The sequence below is a fragment of the Triturus cristatus genome, chromosome 5_2, assembly GCF_964204655.1.
Source record: "Triturus cristatus chromosome 5_2, aTriCri1.1, whole genome shotgun sequence".
Lineage (NCBI taxonomy): Eukaryota > Metazoa > Chordata > Amphibia > Caudata > Salamandridae > Triturus > Triturus cristatus.
In genome coordinates this window covers 1087933075-1087958653 of record NC_140588.1, presented here as the reverse complement: position 1 = coordinate 1087958653, position 25579 = coordinate 1087933075, and the positions used below count along the sequence as shown (strand labels likewise).

Sequence of the window (25579 nt, the reverse complement as noted above, 5' to 3'; positions counted from 1 at the left end):
TTCGCTAGCCGAGACCTAAAAATGTGTGCCTGCACTGGGGGCCGGAGGCGGGGGGGGGGGGGGGGGGGGGGCACCACGGAAGTGAAACAAGCACCAGCAGCTTTCAACCAGCACTCCTCCCTTCCCTCCACAGGGCTGCCTTGGTCTTCTCACTCCAGAAGAGCCGGACCGAAGTGCCTTCCTGCCCCAGGCCCCTCTCTGGTTCAGGCCCCGCAGCCATGCTGCAGCAGGGACACGTTCAAAGCAATCTTACCTTATTTATTCACGCCTAGGTGACACGTGGGATAACACCCGTGGATGCCGGACCTGCTGTGTCTCTCTTCACCTGGAGGACATTTTTTGATACTTTGACACCTGTCCTTGTCGTGTGAAGGGCCCCTTCGGTTTGCTGACCCAGGCCCCAACACAACTTACCTCCAGACGGGTGCAGTGTGTGACTTCACCTGCATGTAGGGAGGCTACCTGGGGGGAGGGATCCATTTCAGAGGGACCCCTCATGAGGTGCACTCAGTGTGCAGCACTTCCTACAAGGTGCTCAGTTAGTGTCACGTGCCAGTGACGTGTCGCCGGTTCTGGAGAGAGGGCTTTGCCAGCCACATCGGAAATGAAGGAACGCCGCTTGGACATGGGCCGAGCGTGACATCTGCTCCTGCGCAAGGTCATTACGACACAGGAGAGCCCCCGCTGTGATAGTGCAAATACTTCTGAAATTAGAAAGCCTACAAGACAGTGGAAGATGAAAACACTTCAGGTGCCTTTGGGCCATTGACCAATGGAGGAGATGGAGCCACCTCAAAGGGAAGGCCTCCCAAACCAAAATACTCACCTGTGGCGACTGAAAACCTCGTGACCCTCTGCGCCTGCCCTGACCATCTGGGACCACCTCCAAAACTATCTGAGGAGGTAAGAAAGCTCGGCGTTACCACGGATGCAAAACTGAATGGGTGCACAGGTGGGTAAAGTCACCAGTTCGAGCTTTCTCACAATGAAAACACTACCACGCGTCTTCCTGCCCCTGGACCCCCTCAGGGTTCAAGCTGCCAGCTCTCTGGTGCTCTCCAAACTGGATTACACTGATGGTCCGCATCACGGCTCACCTCTGCCAGATGTGAGATTAGAGAGGGTTCAGAACGCTGCTGCTAGACTCCTCCCACACATCAAGCCACAGGCACGTGAGAGGAGTCTGAGGAGTGACGCCACCTACAATGCATGTGGGAGGAGTCTGAGGAGTGACATCACCTACAATGCATGTGGGAGGAGTCTGAGGAGTGACACCACCTACAATGCATGTGGGAGGAGTCTGAGGAGTGAGGCCACCTACAATGCATGTGGGAGGAGTCTGAAGAGTGACACCCTGAGGAGTTACACCACCTACAATGCATGTGGGAGGAGTCTGAGGAGTGACACCACCTACAATGCATGTGGGAGGAGTCGCTAGGAGCAGTGCTTTAAATGGGAAAAAATAAGTGCAGGTACTCATTAAAATGAGCTACAGGTGTAGTGAGGGGGCGGGGCTAGGGGCGGGGCTAAAGGCCAGACATCATGATACTTAACGACTTCTATATTAGTTGCAGCACATACCAAAACACATGAGAAATGTGTTTATATAAACAAAGCAAGTTAACTTATTACACAAATTGAAAGAGAAATGCGATAATATGTTAACATTTCCTTTTTTTTAAAAATAGTTGCACCTTTTTATTGTCATACTGTTAATTGCTGTTTGGCACAATACTAGATATTTTTGAGCATGCAAGTAGGAAGAAACTGAAAATACCCCCACTTCGAACAAAAGATCTTATGGCACCAAGAAAATGAAGCAAACAATCATGACCCTCCCCAGAAGATATCTCTTGTCTTTTCCATCGATCTATCCATTCATCCTTACATCCTACCATTTACCTACTGATGTCCACCATTTAACCTTTACATTCTATTGTCTATTCAGTCTTTCATCAATCATTCAGTTTTTCACCGTTCCGTCTATCCACCCTTCATATCCAAACCTATCCATCCATCTCCAAACCTATCCATTCATCCTTTCACTCATCCATCTCTTTATCCACCTTTTCACTCATCCATCAATCCATTCGCTCATCCATCTATCAACCCTTTCACTCTTTTATTCCATCCACCTTTTCATTCCATCCACCCTTTCACTCAATCCCTCCTTTCACTCATCCATCATCCACCCTTTCATTAATCCATCCAATCTTTCACTTATCCACCCATAATCCGCCCTTTTAGCCAATCATCCACCCTCTTTCACCCATTCATGCTTTCACTCATCCATCCATCTATTCATCCATCCATCCATACATCCATCCATACATCCACCCTTGCTCACTCATCCATCCACTCACTCACCCACCAACCCTTTTTTTCGTTATTTATGTATCTTTGTCGCCGAGCAGACATGTACACACAAAGTGCCATCCATTTTCTTTAAAATACCTCCTGAGAGCCTGAGAGTGTCTTGATTCTCTCTTTCTCTCACTTTTATCTTACAAAAACAGGCATACAAATGCAGGCAAACATAGCAGACACACAAGGGCAGAGATTACATGAGCACCAGTTACATTAAAGACAGTCACATTAATTTTTGTTTTAGGCCTAGGACAATTAAGTCATTTGCTCAGACTCACAGGATGTTGAGCTGAAGCTGGGACTCAAACCTATTTTCATAGTTCCTTGTTAGGCAGCTCTGACCGGCCCTAACATTACATCCTCTTAATTTTCCTATCTGGGAAAGATGCCTCACGGCCTATGCAAACATGAACCCCCCACCACGGCCTGAAAGACACTGGAGTGAAGGTGCTAACAACAGGCACACATCAAGGCCAATTCACTAACTCTCCCCTTTCCCAGCAAACTATAGCTTCAGGGCGCTAGCCTGGACAGGGAGCAGGGAAGAAAAACAGAGAGACCCTTAGGCACCATCCCATCGCCCATTGTCCGCCTTCCCAATCCGATGCTAGGTAGCGTGTAAACCCCCCCCACCCCACCTTCGCAGACTCGTGCTGAGAGGTGCATTCATCTCGGGTGTCACGCTGTAATTAGATTTGTGGGGTAGGGGATAGGCTCAGACTCCCACACCTACAGTGTGATTGACTGGGCAGGGTCTGATTGGACCCTTCACTTTCACAGAGGGCCGCAGGGCATTCACAACCCTAAACAGCCCTTAAGTGATGCAAATGAGCCTCTGCGGGAGGGATTGCCCAGCAGCGGCTCCATTCAAGACATACACTGCCCCTCCCTCCATTCTGCCTTCTCTTTTTCGGCAGCAGCCGAGCAGAGCACTTTCTGCGCAGCACAGTCTCCAGTGCCATCGAGCCTGCACTGCCTGACTTTCCCCTGAGTACCGGTACTGTCCTTGGCTAAGGAAAAGTTCCGGTACTCAAAGGGAGAAAAATAAAAAGTGGCGGTACTCCGTACCGGTGAGTACCGGCCCATTTAAAGCACTGAGCCTCTGCTCAAATCGTTCTTTTTCTCCGTGTCAACCGAACCAGCAGTAAAATTAACATAAAGCAGCACTTCCTGCCAGTGCTTAATTACAGCCGGTGGTTTCTGGTGCTCATCACCTGCACTTAATTGTCAACACCAGTGCTTCTGACAATCTGCCACAAGGTGGCGGTGTCTGGCTAATTTAGGGATGAGCACAACAAAGGTTAAAATGCATTCAATATACATTAAAAAGGACTTTTACCTGCTGCCCAAGCCATTCTTATAGCTTTGGAGGCCTGGAACAGTACGAATCATCACATTTGTTCAAGTCTGAGGCTTAGAAGTTTATTTTTATTTTTTATGGAGTTTTATACAGCGTGAAATTGACCCTAAGGTATCGGACCATTCACACGAGCACCAGTTGCATTACATGAGGACACATTCAGTTTTGTTAGGCAGGGGGAGATGAAGTGATTTGCCCAGAATCACTGGATGTTGTTCCTCTGTGCCGAGGCTCGAACCGGAGCCCCAGATTTGAGGTCAACCGCCCTAGCCGTTAGGCCATCTCCTCTCCCCAAAGCCAATGATAGTAACAGCATTTGTGTTATCACTATCATTGACAGCATGGTAGAGGCAATGTGGGGTGCAAGCTGCAGTGGCCACCTGACGAGAGCCCAGGCACCTATCTTTTTACAAATTAAGCACTGCTTCCGGACTTCCCTTACTCTGCTGGCTCAATGGTTTCATAAACAAAACAATCTTAAGAGAAGTTCAACACCTCAATGACTGCAATGAAATAATCATCACGTTGTCACTTTATTAGAAGAACAGCAGGTCATTGTCTGAAGCTACCGCTGGCCGGACCTAGACCAGACCTGACTGAGTTGACGGTGCTGGGAATTCGAAGGAGTCATTCTTGGGACTCACAGGACGGGAGGGCAGAAACGGCAGTCAGAAACGGCAGTCATTCTTGGGACTCGCAGGACGGGAGGGCAGAAACGGCAGTCATTCTTGGGACTCACAGGACGGGAGGGCAGAAACGGCAGTCATTCTTGGGACTCACAGGACGGGAGGGAAGAAACGGCAGTCATTCTTGGGACTCACAGGACGGAAGGGCAGAAACGGCAGTCAGAAATGGCTGTCATTCTTGGGACTCACAGGGCGGGAGGGCAGAAACAGCTGTCATTCTTGGGACTCACAGGGCGGGAGGACAAAAACGGCTGTCATTCTTGGGACTCACAGGGCGGGAGGGCAGAAACGGCAGTCATTCTTGGGACTCACAGGACGGGAAGGTAGAAACTGCAGTCAGAAACGTCAGTCGTTCTTGGGACTCACAGGACGGGGGAGCAGAAACGGCAGTCATTCTTGGGACTCACAGGACGGGAGGGCAGAAACGGCAGTCAGAAACGGCTGTCATTCTTGGGACTCACAGGGTGGGAGGGCAGAAACGGCAGTCATTCTTGGGACTCACAGGACGGGAGGACAGAAACGGCAGTCAGAAACGGCTGTCATTCTTGGGACTCACGGGACGGGAGGGCAGAAACTGCAGTCATTCTTGGGACTCACAGGAGAGGAGGGCAGAAACGACAGTCAGAACCGGCTGTCATTCTTGGGACTCACAGGGCGGGAGGGCAGAAACGGCAGTCATTCTTGGGACTCACAGGACGGGAGGGCAGAAACGGCTGTCATTCTTGGGATTCACAGGGCGGGAGGGCAGAAACGGCAGTCATTCTTGGGACTCACAGGATGGGAGGGCAGAAACGGCAGTCAGAAACGGCTGTCATTCTTGGGACTCACAGGGTGGGAGGGCAGAAACGGCTGTCATTCTTGGGACTCACAGGGCGGGAGGGCAGAATCAGCTGTCATTCTTGGGACTCACAGGGCGGGAGGGCAGAAACGGCAGTCATTCTTGGGACTCAGAGGACAGGAGGGCAGAAACGGCAGTCATTCTTGGGACTCACAGGACGGGAGGGCAGAAACGGCAGTTATTCTTGGGACTCACAGGGCGGGAGGGCAGAAACGGCTGTCATTCTTGGGACTCACAGGACAGGAGGGCAGAAACGGCTGTCATTCTAGGGACTCACAGGACGGGAGGGCAGAAACAGCTGTCATTCTTGGGACTCACAGGGTGGGAGGGCAGAAACGGCAGTCATTCTTGGGACTCACAGGACGGGAGGGCAGAAACGGCAGTCTTTCTTGGGACTCACAGGACGGGAGGGCAGAAACGGCTGTCATTCTTGGGACTCACAGGACGGAAGGGCAGAAACAGCAGTCATTCTTGGGACTCACAGGATGGGAGGGCAGAAACGGCAGTCATTCTTGGGACTCACAGGGCGGAAGGGCAGAAACAGCAGTTATTCTGGGGACTCACAGGGCGAGAGGGCAGAAACGGCAGTCATTCTGGGGACTCACAGGGGGGGCAGAAATGGCTGTCATTCTGGGGACTCACAGGGGGGAGGGTAGAAACGGCAGTCATTCTGGGGACTCACAGGATGGGAGGGCAGAAACGGTAGTCATTCTAGGGACTCACAGTACGGGAGGACAGAAACCCCAGTCATTCTGGGCACTCACAGGACGGGAGGGCAGAAACGGCAGTCATTCTTGGGACTCACAGGACGAGAGGGCAGAAAAAGGCAGGCATTCTGGGGGCTCACAGGGCAGGAGGGCAGAAACGGCAGTCATTCTTGAGACTCACAGGACGGGAGGGCAGAAACGGCAGTCAGAAACGGTTGTCAGTCTTGGGACTCACAGGACGGGGGAGCAGAAACGGCAGTCATTCTTGGGACTCACAGGACGGGAGGGCAGAAACGGCAGTCAGAAACGGCAGTCATTCTTGGGACTCACAGGACGGGAGGGCAGAAATGGCAGTCATTCTTGGGACTCACAGGACGGGAGGGCAGAAATGGCAGTCATTCTTGGGACTCACAGGACGGGAGGGCAGAAACGGCAGTCAGAAACGGCTGTCATTCTTGGGACTCACAGGGTGGGAGGGCACAAACGGCTGTCATTCTTGGGACTCACAGGGCGGGAGGGCAGAAACGGAAGTCATTCTTGGGACTCACAGGACGGGAGGGCAGAAACGGCTGTCATTCTTGGGACTCACAGGGCGGGAGGGCAGTAACGGCAGTCATTCTTGGGACTCACAGGACGGGAGGGCAGAAACGGCAGTCAGAAACGGCAGTCATTCTTGGGACTCACAGGACGGAAGGGCAGAAACGGCAGTCAGAAACGGCTGTCATTCTTGGGACTCACAGGGCGGGAGGGCAGAAACGGCTGTCATTCTTGGGATTCACAGGGCGGGAGGGCAGAAACGGCTGTCATTCTTGGGACTCACAGGGCGGGAGGGCAGAAACGGCAGTCATTCTTGGGACTCACAGGACGGGAGGGCAGAAACGTCAGTCAGAAACGGCAGTCATTCTTGGGACTCACAGGACGGGGAGCAGCAACGGCAGTCATTCTTGGGACTCATAGGACGGGAGGGCAGAAACGGCAGTCAGAAACGGCTGTCATTCTTGGGACTCACAGGGCGGGAGGGCAGAAACGGCAGTCATTCTTGGGACTCACAGGACAGGAGGGCAGAAACGGCAGTCAGAAACGGCTGTCATTCTTGGGACTCACAGGGCGGGAGGGCAGAAACGGCAGTCATTCTTGGGACTCACAGGACGGGAGGGCAGAAACGGCTGTCATTCTTGGGATTCACAGGGCGGGAGGGCAGAAACGGCAGTCATTCTTGGGACTCACATGACGGGAGGGCAGAAACGGCTGTCATTCTTGGGATTCACAGGGCGGGAGGGCAGAAACGGCAGTCATTCTTGGGACTCACAGGACGGGAGGGCAGAAACGGCAGTCAGAAACGGCAGTCATTCTTGGGACTCACAGGACGGGAGGGCAGAAACGGCAGTCAGAAACGGCTGTCATTCTTGGGACTCACAGGGCGGGAGGGCAGAAACGGCTGTCATTCTTGGGACTCACAGGGCGGGAGGCCAGAAACGGCTGTCATTCTTGGGACTCACAGGGCGGGAGGGCAGAAACGGCAGCCTTTCTTGGGACTCACAGGACAGGAGGGCAGAAACGGCAGTCATTCTTGGGACTCACAGGACGGGAGGGCAGAAACGGCAGTCAGTCTTTGGACTCACAGGGCGGGAGGGCAGAAACGGCTGTCATTCTTGGGACTCACAGGACGGGAGGGCAGAAACGGCTGTCATTCTAGGGACTCACAGGACGGGAGGGCAGAAACAGCTGTCATTCTTGGGACTCACAGGGCGGGAGGGCAGAAACGGCAGTCATTCTTGGGACTCACAAGACGGGAGGGCAGAAACGGCTGTCATTCTTGGGACTCACAGGACGGAAGGGCAGAAACAGCAGTCATTCTTGGGACTCACAGGACGGGAGGGCAGAAACGGCAGTCATTCTTGGGACTCACAGGGCGGAAGGGCAGAAACTGCAGTTATTCTGGGGACTCACAGGACGGGAGGGCAGAACGACAGACATTCTGGGGAATCACAGGGGGGGGCAGAAATGGCTGTCATTCTGGGGACTCACAGGGGGAGGGTAGAAACGGCAGTCATTCTGGGGACTCACAGGGTGGGAAGGCAGAAACGGCAGTCATTCTTGGGATTCACAGTACGGGAGAACAGAAACAGCAGTCATTCTGGGGACTCACAGGACGGGAGGGCAGAAACGGCAGTCATTCTTGGGACTCACAGGACGGGAGGGCAGAAAAAGGCAGTCATTCTGGGGGCTCACAGGCGGGAGGGCAGAAACGGCAGTCATTCTAGGGACTCACAGGGCGGGAAGGCAGAAAAGGCCGTCATTCTTGGGATTCACAGTACGGGAGGACAGAAACAGCAGTCATTCTGGGGACTCACAGGACGGGAGGGCAGAAACGGCAGTCATTCTTGGGACTCACAGGACGGGAGGGCAGAAAAAGGCAGTCATTCTGGGGGCTCACAGGGCGGGAGGGCAGAAACGGCAGTCATTCTAGGGACTCACAGGGCGGGAAGGCAGAAAAGGCCGTCATTCTTGGGACTCACAGGACGGGAGGGCAGAAATGGCTGTCATTCTTGGGACTCACAGGGCGGGAGGGCAGAAAAGGCAGTCATTCTTGGGACTCACAGGGCGGGAGGGCAGAAACGGCAGTCATTCTTGGGACTCACAGGACGGGAGGGCAGAAACGGCTGTCATTCTTGGGACTCACAGGTCGGGAGGGCAGAAAAAGGCAGTCATTCTGGGGGCTCACAGTGCGGGAGGGCAGAAACGGCAGTCATTCTTGGGACTCACAGGGCGGGAGGGCAGAAAAGGCAGTCATTCTTGGGACTCACAGGACGGGAGGGCAGAAACGGCTGTCATTCTTGGGACTCACAGGGCGGGAGGGCAGAAACGGCAGTCATTCTTGGGACTCACAGGGCGGGAGGGCAGAAAAGACAGTCATTCTTGGGACTCACAGGGCGGGAGGGCAGAAACGGGAATCATTCTTGGGACTCACAGGACGGGAGGGCAGCACAATTTTTCAATGCGGGTGATCTCGGCAGGTCACTATCATTTGCATTGAAAGAGCTGCACCCTCTGACACGGCGCTTGGTGACATTTGCCACCCGGCATTAAAAATCAGCAGCACGGCATGCCGAAATTCCACTGCTCGTGGACCTTCGTGGAATCTCACAGAGTTTGTATTTGTAATTTATATTTATAGAGCGCGTTATCACCAACAGGTCTCTAAGCGCTTTCAGAGGGCGTACCTATCAAGTTAGTAGAGGATTGGCAGAAGTTAAATGATGCCCCAAGCTTCTGAGAAGAGAACTGTCTTCAGCTTTTTCCTAAAAGGGAGGAGGTTCACTTCCTTGCGTAGGTTTACCGGCAGATTATTCCACAACTGAGGGATAGATGTAGAGAAGTCTCTTCCTCCCACGGAAGACAGGTTGAAACGGGGACAGACTAATCGGCTGGCCTCTGCTGACCGGATCACCCTGCTAGGGACATAATTGGCTAGGCGGTGTTTGATATATCTTGGGGCTTGGCCATACATAGATTTATGTACAATGCAGAGACCTTTGAACATGATTCTCTGTCTGACCGGGAGCCAATGTAGCTCGCGTAGCAAGGGGGTGGCGTGGGCTCATCTCGGCATTCTGTAGATTAGTCTGGCCGCGTCGTTCATGACAACCTGCAGTCTGGCCAACAGTTGCTGTGGGAGGCCAGTATATAGGGCGTTGCCATAGTACAGACGCGACAGTATCATTGCTGAGACCGCCAGTCTAAGTGTTGGAGGGGTGAGAAGGGGGGCCAGTTTCTGCAGTTGTCTTAACAGGCCCACACAGGTACCCACTACTGCCGACACCTGTTGTATCATGGATAGCTTGGCATCAATGTTGATGCCCAAGCTTTTCACAGCCCGGCCGGTTCCGGAAAAGGGCCAAGTTCTTGTGGCCACAAAAGATCATTCCTTGGATTGGAATCTGTGGTGACGGCCAGTACCTCAGTCTTGTCTGGATTAATTTTAAGAGTGTTGGCCGTCATCCAGTTAACAGTAAATTTTAAAATGTTTTGCATCTTTAAGTGGGCCATCGGTGAGCTGTCAATCTGGATGGTAATTTGGGTATCATCGGCATAGTTGTAGATTCGGCACTCCATCTGCAGATATTAAGGGCTGAAGGTAGGCGTTAAAAAGGAGGGGTGATAGTGCCGAGCCCTGGGGTACCCCACATGAGAGAGAGCCTGGCTCGGACACCAGATCCGCTAGCTGGATTCTTTGTGAGCGATCCTTAAGAAAATAAGTAGTCCAGGCCAGGTCCGTGCCCCAGATTCCTAGATCCGAAATCCGCGACAGTAATCGGTCATGATTGACTGTGTCAAATGCCGCGGATAGGTCCAGCAAAACCAGGGCACATGGCTTCTTCCTGTCTGCCCTCAGTCGTAATTCATCCAGCACGGATAGCATGACCAATTCCGTGCTGTGGTGAGCCCTGAACCCTGCCTGATTAGATTCTACAAGGTGATTGTCTTCCAGGTGGCGTGAGAGGGAAAGCAGTACATACTGTTCTAGTACGTTAGCGAGGAAAGGCAGCTGTGAGATTGGCCTAAAATATTTTAGATTCTTGGTGCCTGCCCCCGGTTTTTTTAGAAGCGGGATGACGCGGGCCTCCTTAAAGTTAGCTGGGACAAGCCCTGTTTCCAGGGACCGATTGAGAAGTGAAAGCACCTCGCTATCAATTCCAGGGAAGGTCATCTTAAAAATCTTTGGCGAACATGGGTCAGCCGGTGACACTGATTTCACCCGGCCGATTAAAAGTGACAGGGCCTCCTTTGTGAGTAGTGGTAAAGTGCTAAGAGGGTTGGCGAACGAGGGGGATGTGAAGGTCAGTCCTGTGAAGTAGGCGAGAGTCGGGGTACCATTGATTTCCGTCAAGAGGTCCTCTATTTACTTAGTAAAAAAGGGCTGGAATTTGTGACCGTCTTCCTGACAGAAGGAGGGCTTCTGTCCCTTATCCTTTCTTAACTCGTTCAGGATCCGAAAGGTCTCCTTCTGAGGATTCGTTGCCGCAGCAATCTTTGCTTCATAAAATTCTGCCTTCCTTGACAGAATAGCCTTCTTGTAGGACGTGAACATAGAGACGTAATCTGCCTGGGCGCTGGGTTCATACTCTTTGCGCCAGGCTCTCTCGCACTGGCGAAGAGTCTGTTTCATTTTTCTAAGTGCATCATTGAACCAGGGGGCCCCTTTGCCTTTGTCCTTAGTGCTTTCCCTGCGTGCAGGAGCAACCCTGTCAATGGCGTTCCTGATCCTTATCGATAGGGTGAAACTATCGGTCTCCCTGTGGGGTTGTTGATGAGGCAGAGTGTAGAAGGGTCGATACCAGATCGTCTGCTCTGATCGTGTTCCAGCTCCGCAGTACTTTCCACTCCGGAGGAGGAGTTGCTATTAGGTTGGTAAAGAAGAGTCGTCCACAGATTAAATAATGGTCCGACCAGGAGCAGGGGGTAATAACTATGGGGCTGATCAGCGGGTGAGACGACCAGACCAGATCCAATGTATGGCCCTTCACATGCGTGGGCCCTACCACTAATTGGCGGAGTTCTAGAGAGATCAGCGCCTCTTCTAGCTGTTTTGCCTGGCTATCTTTCGGAGTGTGCTCCCAATAGAAGTTAAAATCCCCCATCACCACCAGCCCTCGGTATCGTGAGCGGAGATCGTGGACTAATTCCAAAAACATTTCCACGAACCTGGGTGGCGTACGTGGTGGGCGATATACTATCAAAATTACCAAACAGTCCGTGGGGGAGCTGAACTTAACCCCCAGTACATCAGCACCTTCGATACTTTCTGTACAGAGGGTTTCTGTCTTTAATAGACAGTTGTAGAGGATTGCGACCCCCCCCCCCTCTGGAGCTGCCGGACCTGTTAGGATATAGAGCCGCATAGTTCGGTGGAAGGGAGGCTACCAAATCCGGGGTTGAGGACTCTTCCAGCCAGGTTTCCGTGACACCTAGAACGTCTAGGTTATCCTCTTGAAGTAGCGAGAAGACCTCGAGGGAGTGTTTCTGCAAAGAGCGGGTGTTAAGAGTGGCAAAACTAAGTCCACGCGGGTTGAAAGGTCAGGGCGGCCTGGGGAGGGGTATGGTATGGCTTAGCCTCCTCGTATTTAATTGAGGCTTCAGCAGCCCTTCCAACCTAAGGGTATCTGTCACTTTATTATGCAGTGGCAGCGAACCTTGATTTAAGGACTGGAGTTCCTTCATGGAGTACATGAAGCGCGGGCCAGGGGTCCTGGCCCCTGGTCCCGGTCGGGCGCAGACGGGCTTGCCTTAGGCACGCCGTTGCGAGCTTGCTCCAACATTGGTTTTAAGGCCAGGGACTCCTCCCACCCACCACTCAGCCCTGCTGTGCAGCAGCTGCCCGTTCCGAGCACTAGACCGCGACAATACCAGGAAGTGCAAAAGGTGGATGTGAGGGGGCGCTGGGAGCGAGATGCAGCAGTTACGTGTGCAAAGTACAAATCACAGATTACACAGGTAAAATAGTTTAAAACGTTTTAAAAGAATGTCAACAGTTAGAACTCAGCAGCGTTTTAGCAGCAATTATCTGGTGAAGGCAAAGCGGCGTTCTGAGCAGCCCACCACAAGTATAGGCGCTGCCCTCTGATCCCGCGCGCTTGCTCCAGCATTGGTTTTAAGGCCAGGGACTCCTCCCGCCCACCACTCAGCCCTGCTGTGCAGCGGCTGCCTGTTCCGAGCACTAGACCGCGACAATACCAGGAAGTGCAAAAGGCGGAAGTGAGGGGGCGCTGGGAGCGCGATGCAGCAGTTACGTGTGCAAAGTGCAAATCACAGATTACACAGGTAAAATAGTTTTAAATGTTTTAAAAGAATGTCAGCAGTTAGAACTCAGCAGCGTTTTAGCAGCAATTATCTGGTGAAGGCAAAGCGGCGTTCTGAGCACCCACCACAAGTATAGGCGCTGCCCTCTGATCCCGCACGCTTGCTCCAGCATTGGTTTTAAGGCCAGGGACTCCTCCCGCCCACCACTCAGCCCTGCTGTGCAGCGGCTGCCCGTTCCGAGCACTAGACCGCGACAATACCAGGAAGTGCAAACGGCGGAAGTCAGGGGGCGCTGGGTGCGAGCAGCCCACCACAAGTATAGGCGCTGCCCTCCATAGAATTCAACTGAGTAAAACTCTGCAAGTTCCACATTACCCCCATGTATATAATTAAATAAACGGGTGTTAAGTTGGATTTGCAGAGTTCCTCCATGGTGGAAACTTATCCTCATCTCTTAGTACCACACTGCACACCACTTTCTTTGACATACATTGGGTTTTCTTTGTTGATACAGTTGTTGGGTGGGAGTGGGTGGTGTAAGCCACCTCGCTGCAGAAACACTTGTTGCTTACATTCTCCTGACCTCGGGTGTGGGTAAACTACCTCGCTGCAGACGTGCCTCTGCTTACCTACTCCTGACCTCAGGGGTGGTGTAAACCATCTTGCTGCAGACCCCTCTGCTTACATACTCCTGACCTCGGGTGTAGTGTAAATCATCTCGCTGCAGACCCCGCTGCTTACATACTCCTGACCTTGGGTGTGGTGTAAACTACCCCACTGCAGACCTGCCACTTCCTACATACTTCTGACCTTGGGTGTGGTGTAAACCACCTCGCTGCAGACCCCGCTGCTTACATACTCCTGACCTCGGGTGTGGTGTAAACCATCTCACTTGCAGACACCCAGCTTACATACTCCTGACCTTGGGTGCGGTGTAAACCATCTCGCTGCAGACCCCGCCGCTTACATCCTCCTGACTTCGGAGGTGACCTCTAGGAGAGCAGCATGTTAGCACATGAGGTAAGGCACGTTGTCCACTCACCTTGTGGTAAGGTGTTGTGTTCCCATGAGAGATGCTTACAACCTTAGTGCCGGACTCATGGCTTCCGCGACTCCCGACAACGCCATCCCAGGAGCGGCTTCTGAAATGGAGGTAGGTAGTGTGAGACGGCGCCGTCCTAGGCATTCACCTGATGCATGTTTAACGGGGTACAATGAAAGTGGGCATTCGTCAAATGCATGCCAAGCCACTCTGAAAGGCAACATAAACACCTACAAATTCAAACAAGCATTAGCAAAGCCAATGGGTCCCGCCGTTGGGACCTGTTGGCTTTGCCAGTGGTTTTAAGTGACGTTCTACAGCATACCCAATGCTATGCAGCATGTACAAAGAGAAAAAAAAATGCGCTATGACATGTTCAATACGCATGCTCACCCCTACTTCTTTTTCTTTACCAATCTGAGTTGGATCCATCAATTAAAAAAAGTCGCTTTAAAGTGTTTATTCCTTCTTTTTAGGTGCAGGTGCTTGGAAGCAATACAGAAGGCAGGGGTGTGGAAGAAAGCAATGCGGGGAGAAGCAGCACAGGAGAAGGAACAACACGGAGGGTTGGGCTGGAAGCAATATAGTGCAGTACAGGCAAAAGAAAGGAAAGCTACGTGCAGGGGTGAGAAGACAAGCACATGGGCTAGAGAGAAAGAGGAACATAGAGCTGTTGGGGGAAACACATGGGTGAGAAAGCAACATGGTGAGAGGAGCACAAGGGTGAGCACAACACATGATGGGGCAGGGAGAGGCACAGGGGTGAGCGAAAGCAAAAGCGAGCACAGGGGAAGAGCTGTATACCAGGGAAACAGCTGGAAAACAGATGTACTCTTATGAAGTGCATAATCAAAAAGAAACAAGCATTGACAAAACCAATTGGTTTTGCCCATTGTCGAGCTATTGGCTGTTGCAATTGGGTGGGGGTGGCTAACGGAGCTAGAGAAGGAATAGGGATGAGGTGGGTGGGAGACAGATACTCTCAAGTGCTCTGGTTCTGCTAGCGGATCGGACGTTACCAGGATCAAAACGAGCAAACGAGCTCCTTACATCAGGTGCCAACATTTTAACAAGTTGTGACTTTTGCTTGTTTCCTGTGGCTCTCTATTCATTGGACTTGCAATCTCTCTCTTTCAAGATGGTGGCTTCTGTAGCGTCTTTCTTCATCTTTCCGAATTAAGCCAACCGAGGAGCACAAACAAAAGGGGTAGACAAAGGGGGGTGGGGGGAGGGAGGTAGAAGAATCCTCCAATAAAGGCACACACAGTTCTTTGCATTTAGCCTGGGGGCAGTTTGGGAATGGAGGGATAGCTCAAAACAATGGACATTGTGAAACAATTCTAGTTTAACGATCTATACTTTTCATATTTCAGTTTGTGTTTCTCTCAGTCGTGCATAGAAACCGGTTTATGACAGTTCACTTCTCACTTTAATGTTGTTTTCTAATTATGACCTTTATATACAGAGTTGTTCTCCATGTTGGGATGTGAGGGCAATCTGACGAATGTGACGATAAACAGGAGCGGATATTGAAGTAACATCTATAACAGCAAATGAGAAGCGACTGAAAACACAGACGGGCAGAAACCAACAAAACAAATTGTGCGCATACACAAACAGAAATAGAGAAAAGTGAAAGTATCCAATTAATAGGCCCCTGTTCCGAGAGAGGAAGCAAGACACCAAAAGAAGGCCAAAAACCAAGATTACCCACACAGAAGCAAGCTTTTGGGAAGGGCAAGCTAAGAAATGAATCAAAAGCAATGAGCGAGCTGTAAGCTCACAGAGTGAATACAGCATGTCTCGAAGAGACAGCACATTAACTGCCTAGTCAACACGTAAAAAAAGTAGTGCTTGAAAAGTGAGCAGTGGAAGGACACACGTAATGGGCCCATGCTCCAGGGAAGAGAGAAGCACAAGAAGAAGAAATAAAGGCCACACAAGCTGGTCAATAAAAAGCAAACAAATGAGAGTGACAGAAGAGTTAACCAATGGAAAGCAATGGGTGGGCTCTAAGCACTAAGCTAGGAAACTAGCGAATTTTCAATGGGTGCTTAGAAGGCTGATACGAGCGAAAGTTGACAAAAGTTGTATTAATAATAAAAATAGCAATAACAGAATTAAGAATAATAGCATGAATAATAATACCAAGAGGATTCTGGATACGCCAATGATACATATGAGTACATTGTTACACTGGCAGTTACTGTACCGCTACTTAAAAGGTGCTACCGCTGGTGACCCAACTGCTCTGTGGGACCGATATAAAAATGATTACTTAAAGAAAGTAGCTCTTTGCACTCAAAGTGCTCAGAAACCTTTACTGATAGCTTATGAACACTCTCGGAGCATCTCGTTTGGGCATTTCATTGTCCACGCATGCTACCACCTGCACCTATTTAAGTAGACAGATAGTTCGCCAACACCAGCATTGCAACCCGAGCTTACAGATAACTAACTAACTAACTAACTAACTAACTAACTAACTAACTAACTAACCAACCAACCCTTTTTAGGACCCCTCGTGGTGCTTTAGAGCACTAACCAAATGCTGCAACATTTCACAAATTCAAGCTGAACAAGAACTCCCTAATGTTGTTATTGCGACTTTACCAGTTTGTTGACAGGCGGAACCCCCAGCTCTACCCGAACCCAGGACCAAGTTTAACCCATTTTGAGGTGACTCCGATCTTCCTTGTTTGTTGATTTCTGTGTCACTCTATCCACTCCACGCAACTACTCCTCACTAAGACCTGCACGAACACTCCAGCAAAGTAAAAATACTTACATTTGGCCTCAAATAAGGGGCAACCATCCGGGGTAGGGTCACAGAACCCAATCTAAACAAGCCCGAGATAGTGCCCACTGTACCAGTGGACACAGAGGACAGGTGAAGGGTCACAGAACCCAAACTAAACAAGGCCGAGATAGTGCCCGCTGTACCGGTGGACACAGAGGACAGGTGTAGGGTCACAGAACCCAATCTAAACAAGCCAGAGATAGTGCCCGCTGTCTCAGTGGACACAGAGGACAGGTGTAGGGTCACAGAACCCAAACTAAACAAGGCCGATATAGTGCCCGCTGTATCGGTGGACACAGAGGACAGGTGTAGGGTCACAGAACCCAAACTAAACAAGCCAGAGATAGTGCCCGCTGTACCAGTGGACACAGAGGACAGGTGTAGGGTCACAGAACCCAAACTAAACAAGGCAGAGATAGTGCCCACTGTACCAGTGGACACAGAGGACAGGTGTAGGGTCACAGAACCCAATCTAAACAAGCCAGAGATAGGGCCCGCTGTACCAGTGGACACAGAGGACAGCTCCAGGGCATTCTATACCCACCATACATTTAAAAGCGCACACACATCCAGCCCACTCTGGGGGAACGATAGAATTACAGTGCATATTCGATAATTCACGGGGTTGTAATTCGGTATTTAATTCACTTTTCCATGCGATTCCCTACCCCACCATCACCACAGAGTTAGGAAGAAAACAACTTGGTACAGGCACAACACCGGCAGAAGTAAAGCCAGACCAGCCTGAGAACAACGCAAAGGCTGCACTGCCCATCACATGGGGTGTTAGGAAAAGAATGGCCTGGGAAATGTTCATGTACAAAATACACGCCCCTCGTAATAGAATCTTTGTTTTCTTTTCAGTTATAGGCAACAACCACGCCCATAACAAAGAACTGTCATGGGCCATAACCAGGCCCGCGAGAGAAGAACCGTGAGTTAATCTACTCACTAAACTTTTCCACCAATGAGCCACCACGATTGGGGGAGGGTTGACTCCCTTGGAGAACCGAACCCTAAAGTGAGAGACCTGTTGGTGACACGATCTACTACGTCACCGCAACGGAGTTAATGTACACTGTTGGTGGTCGAGGGTCTCCGATGGAATCTCTTCGAGCCTCGGGTCTACAGACTGGTGGGGTTCCACCCCCCTGATTTACTTAAGAATAATAGCAGTGATATTCATGGCATGAGGGTTCCGGGTGCGACCAAGACACCCAGGGATACATTGTTACAGCGGCAGGAACTGTAGCGCTGTCTGAAAGCTGCGACCCCTGGTGACCCAGCGCTCTGTGGCGCTGATGTGAAGGGAGCAGCTCTTTGTACTCAAAGCGCTCTGAAGCCCTGGCTTTGGTACAGTGGCACTATACAGTGTGTGTGTGTGGAATCATTTATATATCAGCGGTGACCCTTCACCGCCCTGCTGCCGCACCCCCCGCGGCTCACCTTATCACTGCCTTGTGAGGTCCAAACCCACCTTTGCGCTGATTGTTACAAACAGCTGTGCGTGTGACATGGGCAGAAACTGCTTCAACTACAGCCCTCGCACTCTCGTACATTTTGCTGTCTGAGTGCACGTGGAAGGCAGGTTGTGGGAGGGGGTGTGGGCTTTGTGTTTGAAAGACATGAGCTATAGACAACAGTATTTCCATCCGCCCCAGGCCTGTCGCTAACAGAGATCTTGTTATTAGGTAGGTCAGTCCTACATGTTTCTGCCACACATCACATCTGGCAGCAGGGGCCAGTCTTCCACACTTCTAGCACACATCACATCTGGCAGCAGGGGCCAGTCCTTCACACTTTTGCCACATATCACATCTGGCACCAGGGGCCAGTCTTCCACACTTCTGCCACACAGCACATCTGGCAGCAGGGGCCAGTCCTCCACACTTCTGCCTTTCATCACATCTGGCAGCAAGGGTCCAGTCCTACATGTTTCTGCCACACATCACATCTGGCAGTGAGGATTCAGTCATACATGCTTCTGCTGCACATCACATCTGGCAGTGAGGGTTCAGTCCTACATGCTTCTGGCACACATCACATCTGGCAGCAAGGGTCCAGTCCTACATGCTTCTGCCACACATCACATCTGGCAGTGAGGGTTCAGTCCTACATACCTCTACTGCACATCACATCTGGCAGTGAGGGTTCAGTCCTACATGCTTCTGACACACATCAAGTCCAGCATTTAGGGTTCGATCCCACATGTTTCTGCCACACATCACATTCAGCAGGAAGGGCGCGCCACTGTTCTTGTTGCTGCTCTCTGAGGACTATGGTGTGGTGTTATATTCCATATAGGTACCCCAATATAGGCTCAGGTAGCATCGTAACCCTTCACCTATATCCTTCCCTACATTACGTACATAACGGTTCTTAGGGACTGACCTTTTACCTAGATACGGCACTGCGCACAGAACACAGGATTTTCCCTGGTAAAGGCCTCAAACATTATGCATTAGGATTCTTGGAAACTCAGCAAGACTACCATCTCCTGTATAACATCTATGTATAAAGTTCATTCCCGACTTCATCCTAAGTCTGACAAGTGGCACAGCAAGGTAGAACCCCTGGGGAGACCTTTGGGTATATAAACATCACATCTTGCTGAGACAAGGAGAGGAGACCAGGACTTCCCGCCAGACACACTGACGCGAGACGCTGAGGTTCCTGCACGCAGACACTCCAGCTCGCACTGGTCTAACATCCTTAGCGGGGTGTCCAACTCGAGACCAAGACGGGGTCCCACAGTATTTCACCTCAGGTAATGGGGTTGACTTTATCCTCGAGGGATTCTTGGCTTAACACCTACATACACGCTAGGTACACTTAGGCACATCTAGTTAGGATTGCATCTTAGGAGTACGCATTTTATTGTCATGTATTTTATATACTTGTCTATATTTATGGTTATAGCAAATGGTAGAGATCTACTGTTAGACCCGGCCTCGTGGCATGGCCATCCCTGTCCCCGCACCACATATCCTGACCCATGCACCTCATGCAGCACCCGAGCACACGGCCTAGCCGATCCTTCCCACCAGGACACACACACACACGACCCGGACTTCCCCGTCCGTGGCCTTCCTCCTTTCGGCCACACCGGGCCCTCGTGCCCACTTCATGCACCATGATGGCCGCCCGGCCCCAGCGCGACCCTGGCCTAGAGGCGCCACTCCGGCTGGGGGACATCGCGCTCCCATTGGGACGAGAGAGGGAGGAGCAGTTTCCATCGCACCTCTGAGCTCCCCTGGGAAGGTGGGTTTCGATCGGCCCGCCGGCCTCCCCGAGGGCTGGCTCCACGCCTGCTGGGTATCTGGGACTCCTCCCGACCCGGCCCTGAAAGGATCAAAAGACAATGGCAGGAAACCCCGACAAGCGACCCCCAGGTGACAAAACCCCTGCCTGCACAGACTCCGGACATCAAAGGGGAGTCGACCTATAACAAGGGGTGCTCTGGGACTATCCGGGAGATTCGCCGTTGTAAACACCTGAGCCCTGCTGAATGACTCGCGGCTCCCTGAAGATCGTAAGACCTCCGAACTTGTGCTTGAGCCCTGCTGAGTGACTCGCGGCTCCCTGAAGATCGTAAGACCTCCGAACTTGTGCTTGAGCCCTGCTGAGTGACTCGCGGCTCCCCGAAAGATCGTAAGACCTCCGAACTTGTGCTTGAGCCCTGCTGAGTGACTCGCGGCTCCCACAGACTCCCCTGGTCCCGCCGGACCCCGACGACGACAAGCGTATCCCCCAGCTTGAGGATTGTGAGCTGTGCGCCGGGTACGCCCCTGCATTTGATCCATATCCCCAAAGACTGTCCCGCTACCTACTACCCCCCCCCGAGACTCTATGAGCCCGTGCTCTACTTGTATATATTTGCCTTGCTGATCATAAAGATCCTACGACTCCGATTTGATAAAGATTTGTTCTTAAGAACTCACGGTGTGGCGTCTCTTTGTCGTGTGGTGCCGAGTGTACGATCCTAGATACGAGATTCCTCCCCTGAGGAGTCTCCCGCCAGTGCCCGGCTACGATACCTCGAGGGTTGGTCTCAGGATAGTCAGGGCCCCCTCCGGGCTCCTCTGAGGTCGCCTTCTAACATCTACCATCCTTTTACTTTCTTAGTGCTTCTAATTATTTATATCCTGTACTGTCTAATGTTTGTTTCAACTCACCTATTTTACACTAGAATAACTGTTCAATAAATGCTTATTGAAAACGTCCCCACCGTTTATTCTGTGTATCTCTCTGAGACAAAGTGAGCACAAGGGGTTGAGTGAAAAGTGTCGTACTGTTTCCACGATCCTGAGGGATCAGGGTTGTCATGTTCGATAATTGCCGAGAACTATTCTCTCCTTGGTAAGAGGAGGTTATAGTGGCATTGCGAGCTAGCTGGTACATAGACCAACATACATGGTGGGGGTATCTGGAACCAGTCTGGACACCAGTCATGCAGTGTATGTTGTCTAAACGTGCAGATTCTATATGGGTTTATAGGGAATGCACGACACAGTGGATTCCCCTTTCAGGTATTCAGCAGAGGTGAATGGGGGCTGGAAGGGGGACCACCAGCAACCTCTCAGGTAGCAGTTCAAGAACAGCGCATAGAGGTTAAAGACAGTGCCTAGAGGTTAAGGACAGCGCCTAGAGGTTAAAGACATCGCATATAGGTTAGAGACAGCACCTAGAGGTTAAAGACAGCGCCTAGAGGTTAAAGACAGTGCCTAGAGGTTAAAGACCGCGCCTAGAGGTTAAAGACAGTGCCTAGAGGTTAAAGACAGTGCCTAGAGGTTAAAGACAGCGCCTAGAGGTTAAAGACAGCGCATATAGGTTAGAGACAGCGCCTAGAAGTTAAAGACAGTGCCTAGAGGTTAAGGACAATGGTTAGAGGTTAAAGACAGCACCTAGAGGTTAAAGACAATGCCTAGAGGTTAAAGACAGTGCCTAGAGGTTAAAGACAGTGCTTAAAGGTTAAGGACAGCGGCTAGAGGTTAAAGACAGCGCCTAGAGGTTAAGGACAATGGCTAGAGGTTAAAGACAGCGCCTAGAGGTTAAAGACAGTGCCTAGAGTTTAAAGACAGTGCTTAAAGTTTAAGGACAGCGCCTAGAGGTGAAAGACAGCGCCTAGAGGTTAAAGACAGCGCCTAGAGGTTTAAGACAGCACCTAGAGGTTAAGGACAATGGCTAGAGGTTAAAGACAGTGCCTAGAGGTTAAAGACAGTGCTTAAAGGTTAAGGACAGCGCCTAGAGGAATAAAGACAGCGCCTAGAGGTTAAAGACAGCGCCTAGAGGTTAAGGACAATGGCTAGAGGTTAAAGACAGCGCATAGAGGTTAAAGACAGTGCCTAGAGGTTAAAGACAGTGCTTAAAGGTTAAGGACAGCAGCTAGAGGTTAAGGACAATGGCTAGAGGTTAAAGACAGTGCCTAGAGGTTAAAGACAGTGCTTAAAGGTTAAGGACAGCGCCTAGAGGTTAAAAACAGCGCCTAGAGGTTAAAGACAGCACCTAGAGGTTAAGGACAATGGCTAGAGGTTAAAGACAGCGCATAGAGGTTAAAGACAGTGCCTAGAGGTTAAAGACAGTGCTTAAAGGTTAAGGACAGCAGCTAGAGGTTAAAGACAATGGCGAGAGGTTAAAGACAGCGCCTAGAGGTTAAAGACAGCACCTAGAGGTTAAGGACAATGGCTAGAGGTTAAAGACAGCGCATAGAGGTTAAAGACAGTGCCTAGAGGTTAAAGACAGTGCTTAAAGGTTAAGGACAGCAGCTAGAGGTTAAAGACAATGGCGAGAGGTTAAAGACAGTGCCTAGAGGTTAAAGACAGTACTTAGAAGTCAAGCAGCTGCTATGGGTTAAGGGCAGCATTTAGGGATTAAAGGCAGAGAGGCTTACGTTCCTAAAGGGGGGGGGGTGTACAGGTGTCGTCACTCTCAGTCCCAGGATGACCCTTATTCGATTTGACACTTTAGTTTGTTTTGGGAGTCTGGTTCTATTGGCTTGAGTAACCTGCCTGAATGAAACGCCAGCAGTAGTTTGAGCTGCGTCTAAGCCTGTAGGCCTGTGCCTCTCGCAGCGTTTTGGTTCCAGATCTGCATGTTATAGGGTCGAGTTCTGGACTCTGTGTTTGTGGTATGGCACATTTTAAGGTCTGTACCATTTTTTCGTGTGCTTTACTCCTACTTTGACGTGATGTAACCTACCCCCAACCGGTGTCCTCAAAGCACTATCAGTGTGAGTGCAGTTTACACCACCTTGGGTGTCAGGAGAGTCTCTGGTGCAGCCGGACCCCGAGGCCCACCTGTCGCTAACAGAAGAGATGAGACCACATCACCCTCAGGTACATCCTTTCCCTGCTCGGGCCCGGCCCTGTCACATCACAAACGAGACATCCCCGCTGTCGAGCCCGGCCCTGTCAGATCACACATGAGACATCCCGGCTCGGGCCCGGCCCTGTCACATCACACATGAGATATCCCTGCTGTCAGACCCGGCCCTGCCATATCACACATGAGACATTCCCGCTGTCAGGCCCGGCCTTTCACATCATACATGAGAGATCCCTGCTCGGGCCCGGCCCTGTTACATCACACATGAGACATCCTTACTCAGGCCCGGCCCTGTCACATCACGCATGAGACATCCCTGCTCGGGCCTGGCCCTGTCATATCACACAAGAGACATCCCCGCTGTAAGGCCCTGTCACATCACACATGAGACATCCCTGCTGTAAGGCCTGGCCCTGTCACATCACACATGAGACATCCCTGCTCGGACCTGGCTCTGTCTCATCACACTTGAGACATCCCCGCTGTAAGGCCTGACCCTGTCACAACACACTTGAGGCATCCCTGCTGTAAGGCCCGACCCTGTCACATCACACTTGAGACATCCCTGCTCGGACCTGGCCCTGTCTCATCACATTTGAGACATCCCTGCTTTAAGGCCTGACCCTTTCACAGCAGACTTGAGACATCCCTGCTCGGGTCTGACCCTGTCACATCACACTTGAGACATCCCTGTTGTGAGGCCCGGCCCTGTCACATCACACATGCGACATCCCTGCTGTGACCTGGCCCTGTCTCATCATACTTGAGACATCCCTGCTGTAAGCCCTGACCCTGTCTCATCACACTTGAGACATCCCTGCTGTGAGGCCAGGACACAGCTGGCTGAGCTGATGGTGAGGAGCTGTAGCGAACAAGTGGCGTATTTACAAAGAACTCTCTCTGTTTGACGTTCAGCAGCACCATCGTTCTGAAGGTGGTATGCTCCCAGGTCCCTGGACCGGCAGACTCTGCCTGACCGGGGTCTTACCCAGAACACACTGCGAGAGATGTAATCTCTGCCGCATTCACAGTTGTCTGATTGTGGCCGACCGAGCTCAGAGGACAACCTTCACCGGCAGCCTCATGCCCCAGCACGCACCCCGCAAAACTGAGAAAATGTCTCTCACTCGCAAGACATCGGAAGGGACAGTCTTCAGATAAAGTTTGAAATTGTCCTATTTTAAGAAAAGTAACACTTCAGGAAAGGATGAGAAAGAGAAGAACAGAACGCGGCCGCACAACTCATCCTGAACATACCTCGCCACCACCACATCTCCGGACACCTGATGAAACTCCACTGGCTTCCAGTCAACAAGAGGATCACCTTCAGACTCCTCACCCACGCACACAAAGCCCTGCACGATCTCGGACCAAAACTCATCAACAACCGAGTCTCCTTCTACACTCCTCCTCGCACCCTACGCTCAACCGGACAAGCCCTGGCTGTCGTACCTCGCATCCGCAAAACCACCACCGGAGGCAAGTCCTTCTCCTACCTAGCAGCGAAGACCTGGAACTCTCTTCCCAGCCACCTTCGCGCCACACAGGACCCCCTCTCCTTCGGAAGGCAGCTCAAGACCTGGCTCTTCGAGCACTGACCCCCCCCCCCCCCCCCAGCGCCTTGAGACCCTCACGGGTGAGTAGCGCGCTTTATAAATGCAAATGATTGATTGATTGATTGATTGAGTATAATATAAGAAGAAAAAAGAAGGGAAGAGAAGAGGGAAACAAGCATTGACAAAATAATGTGACGAGAGGAGTGGGCGAGACATGGAGGAGAGTGTGAAGGAGAAGTCAACACGGAAGGGAAAAAACAAGGAGTGGTGAGGAAGAAATGGACACACTAGAAATGAGGAGAAAAAAATAATAAAACAAACATTGGCAAAGCCAATAGGTCTCACCTACGTAAGATTGGTTTAGCAATGTTGTATACCAACATGGCTGTGTTCAGCATGGCTAGATATTAGTGGTGTAGAGGAGAGTAGTGTGGAGGGGAGTGTTCTGGAGTAAAGTGTCGTGGAGTGTATTGTCATGGTGTGGAATGGACTGGAATAAAGTGGAGTGGTGTAAGATGGAGTAGAGTGGAGAGTCAGAGTGGAGTGGCATAGAGTGTTGTAGAGTGGATTGGCGTAGAGCGGTGTACAGTGGAGTGGAGTAGAGTGTTGTAGAGTGGCATAGAGTTGAGTGACATGAAGTGTAGTGGTGAAGAGTGGAGTAAAGTGTTGTAGAGTGGAGTGGCATAGAGTGCCATACATTGGAGTGGAGTCAGTCCTTAATTTGAGCCGGTGGTTTCCGGTGCTCGGCACTGAATTGTCAACACCGGCGCTTATGACAGTCTGCCACGTGGTGGCGCTGCTTTTCCAGTTTAGAGAGCATCACAACAACAGTTCTTTATTAATTTAATATACATTAAAAATGACTAATATCTGCTGCCAAAGCCGTTCCTATGGCTTTGGGGGCCTGGAATAGTCGGAACTGTCACACTTGCAGGGGTGTGATGGTTAGAAGTTGCGTTGATACTGTTATTGGTAGTGCTGACAGCAGTAATCCTCCGTTCAAGAGGCAGTGGACTCCTGCCAAGGGCCCTGGTAGTTATCTTTTATCAAATTAGGCACTGATAACCGGCTTCCCTTCCCAGCTCTCCTACTTCACCC

At 51.2% G+C, this 25579-nt stretch overlaps 1 protein-coding gene across 6 annotated transcripts in view; it reads right to left on the bottom strand.

Annotated features, from left to right (window-relative positions):
* The window catches only part of LOC146829723 (gap junction alpha-3 protein-like), a 184703-nt gene that overhangs the window by 31615 nt on the left and 127509 nt on the right, over positions 1 to 25579 (bottom strand). For all 6 annotated transcript variants that reach the window (XR_014962288.1, XM_085608436.1, XM_085608434.1 and 3 more), the window contains exon 2: positions 13802 to 13901. The gene's annotated coding sequence lies outside the window, so the exon portion shown is untranslated. The remainder of the gene's footprint in view (positions 1 to 13801; positions 13902 to 25579) is intronic.